General features: G+C 35.6%; 1 long non-coding RNA gene across 1 annotated transcript; it reads left to right on the top strand.

Moving 5' to 3' along the window:
- Positions 1–6,815: 6,815 nt before the first annotated feature.
- On the top strand, positions 6,816–8,565 carry LOC113304332. Its single transcript, XR_003338140.1, has 4 exons — positions 6,816–6,916; positions 7,024–7,063; positions 7,165–7,219; positions 8,439–8,565. It is a non-coding gene; the product is annotated as an uncharacterized LOC113304332 (long non-coding RNA).
- The last annotated feature ends 2,923 nt before the right edge of the window (positions 8,566–11,488 follow it).

The following is an 11,488-nucleotide window of genomic DNA, read 5'->3' as shown; positions in this document are numbered from 1 at the left end:
TGCTAGGGTGAAATAGAGTGACTGAGTTACCTTTCCAAAAAAAAAAATTAGACCAGACCAGTAGACCAATCGGAATAAATACTAACACTTGGGTAGCAATATGTGTGTGTTCTCCCTGTCTCCGTCGCCTAAACAAGCGTGGAATGCAGGATCCACGGGAATCACCATGTAATCTGCTGACAAGAAACATGCGCTTCGGTCCACAAGGTCCAATCATGTTGTTAGTTCTTAAATAAATGTGGGTTTAATAAAGTCGACCACTGGTACACTTGTATATGCCAGTTGTGTTGACCTAGAGTTAGGATTATTAACCACTGCTTCCCTTGTATATGCCAGTGTGTTAATATTAGTCAGACCGGTATCTCAGTCATTTAGAATAGGTTCATCTTGGCAGAGGCCTTCAGACAGATATGGGAAACACCGTTCGCTTTTCAACCATCTACATTTTTCTTTTTCCATCTTCTTAATATTTTCATGTGATTAGTCTGACTCCAAATATGATGTCCATCGTGAAACTATATTAGTAGAGATCTGTCACTTATATGAATTTTAGTATGCTTGAGTGCAAACTCGTGTACAACAATTGGAATTTCGCATCAGGGTTCTTCCTCTTAGAGTCAATTGTATGCCAACCAAGGAGGCTCTTTAGTGCTTTCCAAGGTTCTGCGTAGATAGCTAGGGTCTGGAGTAAAGGTTTTGTGGGTACACCTCTGGTAAATCCTCTGGAGACAACACTCCGCCACTAGGGCTACCTAGGGGTTCAAATGATTTTCCTTTCAAGAATAAATTTGCTCGAGGACTAGCAAATAATAAGTTTCGGGGTATTTGATAGACACATTTTTGTGTCTAATTTGATCTCAATACTATATATTGTTGGCACTCGATTTTGTACTAATTTTGGTGTTTTGTGTGTTTTTTAGGTATTTTTTGGAAATAAACATTTTTGGAAAAATCAGCTCGAAAAGTTGTCAGGGGCACCCTTGAAGGTCATTTGTTATTCGGACTCTCATCATTGGTTAAGGGGCACCTCATTTACTAAGGGGAACCTTCTTTACTATTTACACCCCAGGACAGCAACTGCTATTCGCACCTCCAGTTTGGTTAGGGGCATTCATCTTCTTCATTTGAATTTAGATTTTTGGCGGGAAAATATCTTTTCTCTTTGGCAGATTTACCAATTGATTTTTGGGCGTGTGCTGGAGATCGATTCAATGGCTGGAATATTTTGGAGAGATTTGATTGATATTAACAGAGTTAACATGCATGTTGGAATCAATCAAAATGGGTTGTACACGTTGTTTGATTCAATACAGGAAATAATACTTTCATAAAACAGAGTAAGAGATACATGGATTTTTTTGGTTGTATTCCGGGAAATATATATGCAGTAAAGGCAAGATATTGATTGTGGATTATACATTACTGATGGGGAGATATTTTGAAGCACTTTCCAGCGTAAAAATGATTCTCGTGAACTGGCAGGAGAAGAAAATATTGAAAATATTTTCTATAGTAAATAGGATGATTCTCGAGTTATTGTGAATGATTTCTTCCTCCTGTTGTGTATAAATAGCATCTTGGGTTGGTAGAGAAGGGCTGTCGAGAGTCTGGGGGGCTGAGAAGAGCCAGAGAAGAAGAAATTCGAGTTTTCCCAAACTCGGTTTCTGCTGCTGCTGCTGCTGATGTATATGAAGAACACGAAGAACAGACCTGCATAAGCAGTCGTTTTTCAACAGTGAAATAGACTCACGGAAGTGGGTCCTAGGTGTGGGTCTTAGAGGTACAGTAACAATAGCACTTCTTCTTTGTCGTTCATTTTGGACGCTTTCTGTGGGTCGCAGATTCACTGTTTTAATATTTCATCTCCATTTTCATCCTTGTAATCACCCTTTGAGCAATAAATAAATATTTTGAACATGTTTTTATCATGATGAGCTAAACCCAACACTGGGACGACGGAGGAGGTCGAATTTCATCCATGTGGTAATTTCATTAATTATTTTATTTACTTTTTGCACTAATTTTAATTGAATTAAGATTTTAAATTAATTACTTGTGATTTCATTTGATGGAGTATGCTTAGTCCTAGGGATTTTTGATATGCCATGCTTAAGAAATACAAGTAATATTTTATAAAATCTATCTTGGCAATAAACTAGAGTTTATATTTGTTTTGTTTTGAACTATAATCGCCTAGAATTAAATTCTGAACCACTTGAAAATGAAAAATGGCCGAATATTTAGTCCCAGTTTCTCGCACCAGTGTTAATATTTTTATTGTATATATTTATGTTTTTTATTAAGTTTAAAAAATTATCCTTCACAAGTCCGAGAGTTTGAACCTCATTATTACAACCACGAAAAATCTCAATCATTTTGGCGGCGCCGACGCGGAATTGTGTTTAGGTAGAATTTTATTTTTTAGATTTATTTTTCTTTGTTCTTTTTTACGTTCTTTGGGTATTTGTCTATATGATACAAGTTTTGAGGCTTGGATCGAAAAGAAAAAGAAGAAGAAGTTATCAAAGATTTTTGGCGATTTCATAAAGACTAGGAAGAAAGCTTAAAGAAAAAAGAACGGAAAGAAGACGAAGGACTTTTTTTTATTATTATTTTTTAGATATTTATTTTTATTGTTAATTTTTTTTTTAGAAACTGAAATTAAATTTTTTATTTTTGGACATTTTTTTTTCGGACATTGAACATTGGACATTATTTTTAAAACCCTACGGAAGGGTTATAAATTAAAAAAAAAAACTAAATACAAACTGTTTGCAGGGAAGGACGACGATTACTATATCGTCTCGGCCCCTCGGGTTCGCACACTGACACCGGAGTCAGTGGCCCGAGTCGACTACAGCGGTTCTTCGCCCGTCTGGTACGGGAGGTAAACTTCTAAACACCCGCGAATCTCCTGCAAGCGGGTTTACTGTTTTCCTTAAGGTGAATATATGCTGAGGACTTGAATACGGCTGTTTTAAATTCCTAGTAAAGGGCAAGGCCTGGCCAATACAAGATAAGGGTTCGGATTTCATCACTGTTCTCTTCTTGCCCGCCTTAGGAAAACGAAACCAAACGCGATCCTAAGCCTAAAATTTTGACTAGAACGAGACCTATAGGGTAACGAGCTTAATAGGAAACTCGTTCGAAAAATATTGGTTGCTCTTTAAGCACACTTCAAAGTTCATGATGGTTTCTGTGAGTTGAATGCGTGACTGTGCCGCCTTCTAATGCGGTGAGGCCTTGGGTATCAAAGCTCTACTAAGCTTACCTCGTCTCTATTCAACTTACTTTGACTCGGATTGATTCCAGAGGGGTTTGCTCAAATTGCAACGAATTCCCTTTCGAAATATAGAAGCTGGTCTAGAAACAATCTAAGTGGATCCATCATGCTTTTTGTTTGCTAGAATTTATATGTTTGATTTGTTCGAGTCAGCCTTGTTTGTGATTGTGTAGAATTCCTCTGTAGTTTGTGTTTCCTCCGTGATGAATCCTTTTCAGGAGACGCCACCTGAGATGACGTTACGAGAATATATGTCTAGAAATTCTCGTTATCAAGAGACGTCTTCGGAAATGACTCTTGGTGAATATATGCGTGGGCAGCGATATATGGATACTCCAAATTTTATTGAGGAATCACCTCTAACGATCTATGAGAAATATTATAAACATAGACCATGTAGTTGGGAACAAAGCTTGAGAATTCGTGAATATCAAAAATTATATTGTGATGATGATGATGATGAGGAGGATGTTGATGATGATTATAATGATATTTATAGTTCAAATCCAAATAATTTTAATAATTATTTACCTATTCAAAAGGACGAGTATTTGACTAGAAATACCCCCGTTTTAGACGATGATTACGAAACCGATGATGGTTTAGAGGAAAGAGTCTAGCCTGAGAATACTGTTTTAGAATCTAGCGATTTAGAAAAACTAGTCTTAGAAGATGATAAACTCGTAGAAATGAGTGAGGATGAACCCAACTTAGAAGAATCTATTGACCATTTCCAGGAATCCGATGACCTAGAAATTAGGGAAGTTGTGACTAGTCTTTCTAGAGACATAGAAAACTCTAAGTTTGGGGGTGATTATCATTTTCCGTGTGCTTTAACTCTTAATTACCCTCCTGTAGGACTTGAAATTTGTGCCTCAATCATATTACAAGATTATCTTCATACACGTTTTCCCGAACCTAATGATGTCCAGAAAGAAGCTCAGTTGTTAGAAACCCATCCTCTGGTTGATATGGTTAACCCAGGCTATGATACCAAGATTGACTTTGTTTTCCCACCAAAAACTTTTCAACCAATTGTGGGAACTTTTGATTTTAAGATGTGTCGGTTATTAAGTTTTGAGAATAAACCTAATCACTTTAGGATATTAGGGTCGACACATTTTCTTAAGGAAGACCACCTCTTTCACTGTGGTCAACTATGTAAGTCATATCTGATTGACTTAGAGGATCCGCAATTATTTAGGTTATTACTTCGTGATTCTAAGTTCGTATTTGAGTTTTTACAGACTCTAAGACCTAGTGATTCGGATCCCATCTATGAAGAAACGCAACCAATGAAAATATTCTATTTAGACCGTTTCATAGAACCTGAACCTGAACAGCAATTAGCGATAGTTTTCAGGAAACTAGGTAAGGGCATGCTTTTCTTGTCCATTTTCTTGGTTCACTACAATTTCCTATGGTCATCTCTTTTTGGTTTTGAAGACCCACAGGTATTTCGACTGTTACTTTATGGTTCGAGTTGACCAATCCTTTTCTAAGTCTGGATGAAGACTTTAAACTTAACACTTCTTGGGAGGTAACCCAATCTCATGCAACACGGTAATATCCTTCCTTAACTCTTTTGCTTAAAATAGTAACCGTTTCTCCTTGTTCATGCTTTTAATTTCATCTTTAGAACATTGAGGACAATGTTAGATTTAAGTTTGGGGGTATGGGAGAAACTTTTTAGTTGCAATAAATAAACTCCAGAGCCTAGAAATTTACGCCTATTAAGGATATCACTAACCAATCTAAGTGGATGGAAACATTTTTGTTTTAGGAGTTTAGGAACCAATCTGACTAGATGGAAACATCTATAGAGTTTCGGACTCTTATCATTGGATAAGGGGCACCTCATTTACTAAGGGGCACCTTCTTTACTATTGATACCCAGGACAGCAACTGCTATTCGCACCCCCAGTTTGGTTAGGGGGCAGTCATCTTCTTCATTTGAATTTAGATTTTTGGCGGGAAAATATCTTTTCTCTTTGGCAGATTTACCAATTGATTTTTGGGTGTGCTGGAGATCGATTCAATGGCTGGAATATTTTGGAAAGATTTGATTGATATTAACAGAGTTAACATGCATGTTGGAATCAATCAAAATGGGCTGTACACGCTGTTTGATTCAAAATAGGAAATAATATTTTCATAAAACAGAGGAAGAGATACAAGGATTTTTTTGGTTGTATTCCGGGAAATATATATGCAGTAAAGGCAAGATATTGATTGTGGATTATACATTATTAATGGGGAGATATTTTGAAGCACTTTCCAGCGTAAAAATGATCCTCGTGAACTGGCAGGAGAAGAAAATATTGAAAATATTTTCTATAGTAAAGAGGATGATTCTCGAGTTATTGTGAATGATTTCTTCCTCCTGTTGTGTATAAATAGCATCTTGGGTTGGTAGAGAAGGGATGTCGAGAGTCTTGGGGGCTGAGAAGAGCCAGAGAAGAAGAAATTCGAGTTTTCCCAAACTCGGTTTCTGCTGCTGCTGCTGTTGATGTATATGAAGAACACGAAGAACGGACCTGCATAAGCAGTCGTTTTTCAACAGTGAAATAGACTCACGGACGTGGGCCGTAGGTGTGGGTCTTAGAGGTACAGTAACAATAGCACTTCTTCTTTGTCGTTCATTTTGGACGCTTTCTTTGGGTCGCACATTCACTGTTTTAATATTTCATCTCCATTTTCATCCTTGTAATCACCCTTTGAGCAATAAATAAATATTTTGAACGTGTTTTTATCATGATGAGCTAAACCCAACACTGGGACGACGGAGGAGGTCGAATTTCATCCATGTGGTAATTTCATTAATTCTTTTATTTACTTTTTGCACTAATTTTAATTGAATTAAGATTTTAAATTAATTACTTGTGATTTCATTTGATGGAGTATGCTTAGTCCTAAGGATTTTTGATATGCCATGCTTAAAAAATACAAGTAATATTTTATAAAATCTATCTTGGCAATAAACTAGAGTTAATATTTGTTTTGTTTTGAACTATAATCGCCTAGAATTAAATTCTGAACCACTTGAAAATGAAAAATGGCCGAATCTTTAGTCCCAGTTTTCTCGCACCAGTGTTAATATTTTTATTGTATATATTTATCTTTTTTATTAAGTTTAAAAAATTATCCTTCACAAGTCCGAGAGTTTGAACCTCATTATTACAACCACGAAAAATCTCAATCAGCAACCCACATCAGATTCCCTCGTTGACTGCAGTTAGACCGTTGACCAAAGATAGCGGTCTCTGGTTTGGTAAAAACACGGAAAAATTATGAGAGGCTAATCATCCGTCTCTGAACTAGAAAAGTTATTTACTATTTTCCCATCAATGAGCTACCGGTTCGACGACCCTCGACCTCCGCTTCAGATCTGGTCGTTTCATTTTGCACGGTCAAGATTGAAATTTTGTATTATCAAGCCTATATATATTTCGATATCTTTCTCTCACTTCACTTCGCCCAAACCTTAACACCACCTCTTCCTTCACCACCACCACGAACCAGAGTTCACCATGAATTTTTTCACTTGAAAACCTAATAGAAACCTAATGGAAACTCGATAAAGCTTCACATCTCTTTATTTTGTGCAGGGTTTGATTTTTCAAACAACATCAGGTAAAGTTAGGGTTTGAATTCAAGTTCTATTATTTTCTTTTCTTATAAATTTATTTTTTGATCTGGTAGATTCTCTTTATTGGATTTTAACCATTTTTCGATTTCAGGTTGATTTCTCAATTTGGTGCGGTTATTAGGGTTCATCAGGTACAAAAATTGAGTTTTAAAAAGTTTTCTTTTCTTTTTGTTGATTTGGTTGATTCTCTTCATTGGTTTTTAACTATATTTTGATTACTGGTTGATTTCAGGTTGATTTCTCAATTTGGTGCGGTTATTAGGGTTTGATTTTACAAACTTCATCAGGTACAAAATTTGGGTTTTAATTTTTTTTCTTTTCATTCAACTTGATTTTATATTTGGGTCTAGGTAATTGGTGGATATGTTTAATTGTAACTGATTTTGATGTGAAAATTTTATCTGAATTTGGGGTTTGTTTAAATTCAGTTGTTAACTGATTTAGTTGCTGACTAATTTTGTCTCAATTGATATGGAAGGATCCTCTGGTAGATACTTGGAATGGTATATTATATATTCTGATTTTACTTAACGTATGAAACTTGCTTTCGTAATTGTAGTAGTTTGGATTTCATGAATTGAGTAGCATATTCTTATTGAAAGAAAAGTGAGATTTATGAAGTCTATATATCTACAGACTACCACCTTTACTGCTGTCACTTGTGAGTACTGATGATATCCTGTGCTATGATATAAGTAATTGATTAGTTCATATATATCATATCAGTCACACCATTTTTCTTGGTTAGCAGGTCATACCATCTCTATCCATCATATTACAAAGTGATGTTAAGAATCTGAGTAAAAAGTGATAGGAACTGTGTTAGGTGTCAGATATTGGGATGGGTTGGTAATTTTTGTGTGAATTTGTCATCTTTTAGTTCAAGTTGTAGCTGGTTTTCATTGAATGTACCATAAATATTGCGTATCTAAAGTGGTTCGCTAATTTTAGCTTATGATTTTATTACTTAAGATGTTCAGTTTGTTATCTGTATAAGCTAGAAACCGTGTAGACAATATGACTAGTTGTTACATTTTTGTATCAGATTTTTTATTCTCGGTACTACTTTAATAAATTTAGAAAGCTTGCGTCATATGGGTATGTAAAAAAGATATTTCAAACAATTAACATGAGAATTTTAACCTTTATATTTCATTACCATGGATTTTTAGGTCTCTCTTTTGTTTTCAGTGAATGATTTTAGGGACTGAATGATCTGTGTGCATTCCCTATGTGCATATGTAGTGTCCAAATCTAATAAACGTTAAGGTCTTTGTCTGTCAATCATGATAAATATTCATATCTGATGCCTAAATATTCACCTTAGCTTCTGCCGTGAGAATGTTATTCTGCATCTTTATTACATGAATTTGATAATAGGTGAGTGTGCCATTGTCCAACACAAGAAAGATATTTCATAGCTTATAGCTTAGTTCAACATTTTACTCTTTGTAAGGAATGTTATTTGCATCATCTGACCTTTTCTAAACTTCAACTTGTTGACAGGCTGATCCTTTTGACAAGTTCCTCAATGTGAAAATCCTTGAGCAAGGTTGACAGAATCAATTCATTTGGATTTGGTGTTTGATGAGGAGGAAGATGAAATTGTTTTTAAATTATTGAGCAGTGGTCGTAAAGTGCATCTTACTGGTTACCATGATGGTAATGGTAATGGTGGATATCAAGGTGAATCATATGTTTCTTTTCTTTTGTCTTTAGCTTATGTCTTGTATCAAGAATGAGTACTTAGGGCTTGTTCTTAGATATTTTGTACTTTTACTTGGTTTAGGATAAGCAGAATCGTTCTCATGGTTAATGTTATATTCTGGTTACAGAGTTATGAAGCAGCATCTGAAGCAAACAAGGAAAGAGATGATCCCAAAATAAGGAGGAGAAGGAAGTCGAGGCCAAGAAATACAATGACGAAAAGGTAACTGGTTGTTTTTCTTTAATCCAGGATGATGCGGCTTGACTTCTTTAGATATAGCCTACACTACTCTTACAAGGCCCATGAGACCTGACTTTGAAACAGCTAACCGCGTTCGCTCTTACAAAGTGAAAAGCGCAGCCGAGCTTGAGGAGCTTGAATAAAAAGGTCGATCAGTTTAGCTTTCTTAGTTTTTCATACCAGCATGTGAGGTTGAGATAACATTTATTATTAGTAGTATTAACGAGTTTAAGTATTTACTGTTTCTCAAAACATCATGTGACGAAGCCTCGGGAGTTCCACTTTGCAACTATGAATGGGTTCCTCCTGCGATAACAATTTTTGAGTTGTTTAACAAGGTAAAGACAACATAATCACTTTTCTCTTCTTCTTTTATGAAATTATCTATCTATAATTGGATACAATCATTACCTAAAATGTTCTCTTAGAACTTTCATTGAACTCAGAAGGTCATCGCAATGAGCAGCTACTTCCAAGGCTTACAACACCGAACCCATTTCATCACCAGAGGTACACATCGAACCATTTTATGGTCAAGGTTTGTGGTCGTATCATGTTTTTGCCCTATAACCAGATATAGGGATGAATTTAGTTGCACCAATGTCCTATACTTCAAATTTTCTTGATCATGCTCACAAGTCCCTCTCATCTAGTTCAGTTTGAATGAAGTGCTAATGGGTGTTGTAACTATATTCTTGTTTGAGATTCATATTTGTTTGGAATATTGCACACAAGTCCCTTCAAATCTGATGCTTATGAATTGTAACTGCCGCATTTGGGTTACTGTAATACCCGGTGGGAAATTGTGAGACGTTTTTGTCTTAATTTAGGAGTTCAATTTTGTGCACACCAAAATGCCAATGGTTTGATTTTGAGTTTTATCTGTTACTTGCCTTAGAAAGATCTGTTTTTTTTAGTAAAATAGTCCATATTGAGAAAGCAAACAATTTAACCACCAGCAATTGTACTGCCTTATCTTCATACTGCTTTATTCACTTTGTTTGTGACTTGACCTTATGTTAAAAGAGATTATGAAGTATGCTCTGTAACTTATTTTGTTCTACCGTGTATTGAGAACTGAATAAATTCATTGTACTGATGTTGATTGGCTTTGCAGGAGCGATTGTCTTCGTCGTATGTGAACCAGGGACACAACACATTTCTCTACTTGATATATGAAGTATTGGAAAAGTTCATCATCGGATGAGCTTATTGTTTTGTTGTTAGCTATCTTGGAAATGTATTTTTCTGAACTCATAGTTTCATCATTTTTTTGTGTAATTTTAAACCCAATGGATAAAATGAATGAATGTTAAAGTTGTCATTTTGATTATAAATTTCAGTTAAATTTAAAGTTGCACTTGAATATCAGTTAAATTTCAGTTGTATTTGAATTTCAATTAAATTTGAGGTTGCATTTGAATTTCAGTTTGACATTAATTTGAGTTTACTGTAGTTTGACTTAACTTGACTTGACTGTTTGACATAATTTGACTTGGATGTTTGACTAAAATTCCAGTAAGATTAATTTAAATTCAGCCATTCAGACATTTCAGCTGATCTGAATCTATATTTTTTTTATATTATAATTCAAATCTACAACCAACATCGCGAGTCAACATCTAGTTACTGTAGGATACGGTCTCTGTTCAGAGACCCACGCAGTTAGGGTCGTGCAATTAAAAATCTCTTTATAAACGACCCATTCAGAGAACCCTAGAACAGGTCGTTTAACTCATATATATGACGTGTCCTGGCGGTCGAGGAATTGGTGTTTTCCACTAGTGTATTTTTGAATGAATGTGTAATTATATTTATTGATGATATATTGATTTATTCAAAGACTCGTGAAGATCATGAATTACACTTGCAGAATGTTCTTCAAACTCTGCGTGAAAATCAACTTTATGCAAAGTTTAATAAATATGAATTTTGGTTGAATGAAGTTAAATTTCTTGTTCATGTGGTTTCAAGTGGGGGAATTGCAGTAGATCCTTCAAAGATTGATAGTGTTCTGAATTTGCAACAACCAAGGACAGTATCAGAAATCCGAAGTTTCTTAGGTCTGGCAGGTTATTATCGTCGGTTTGTGAAGGGTTTTTCTGTTATTGCTTCTCCATTGAGTCGGTTGATACAGAAAGGGGTTAAATTCGAATGGATGGCTGAGTTTGAGTCTGCATTTCAAGAATTGAAGGGCCTTTTAACTTCGCCACCAGTTCTGACAGTACCAAGTCCAAGGGCAGTTTATGACGTTTATACAGATACATCTAATGTTGGACTTGGGTGTGTGTTGATGCAGAATAGGCAGGTTATCGCGCATGCTTCCAGGAAGTTAAAGGTTCATGAAAGAAATTATCCTACGCATGATTTAGAACTGGCAGCGATTGTATTTGCTTTGAAGATTTGGAGACACTGCCTCTATGGTGAGAAATTTAACTTGTATTCTGATCATAAAAGTCTGCGGTACTTGTTCTCGCAGAAGGATTTGAACATGAGGCAGAGACGCTGGATAGAGTACATGAAGGACTATGATTTCATATTATTGTATCATCCGGGTAAAACAAATGTGGTGGCTGATGCTCTTAGTCGTAAGAGAGAGGGACTTCTA

Source organism: Papaver somniferum, chromosome 8 (assembly GCF_003573695.1).
Source record: "Papaver somniferum cultivar HN1 chromosome 8, ASM357369v1, whole genome shotgun sequence".
Classification (NCBI taxonomy): domain Eukaryota; kingdom Viridiplantae; phylum Streptophyta; class Magnoliopsida; order Ranunculales; family Papaveraceae; genus Papaver; species Papaver somniferum.
Note: the sequence above shows the minus strand (reverse complement) of the source record. Positions and strands in the feature narration are given on the sequence as shown.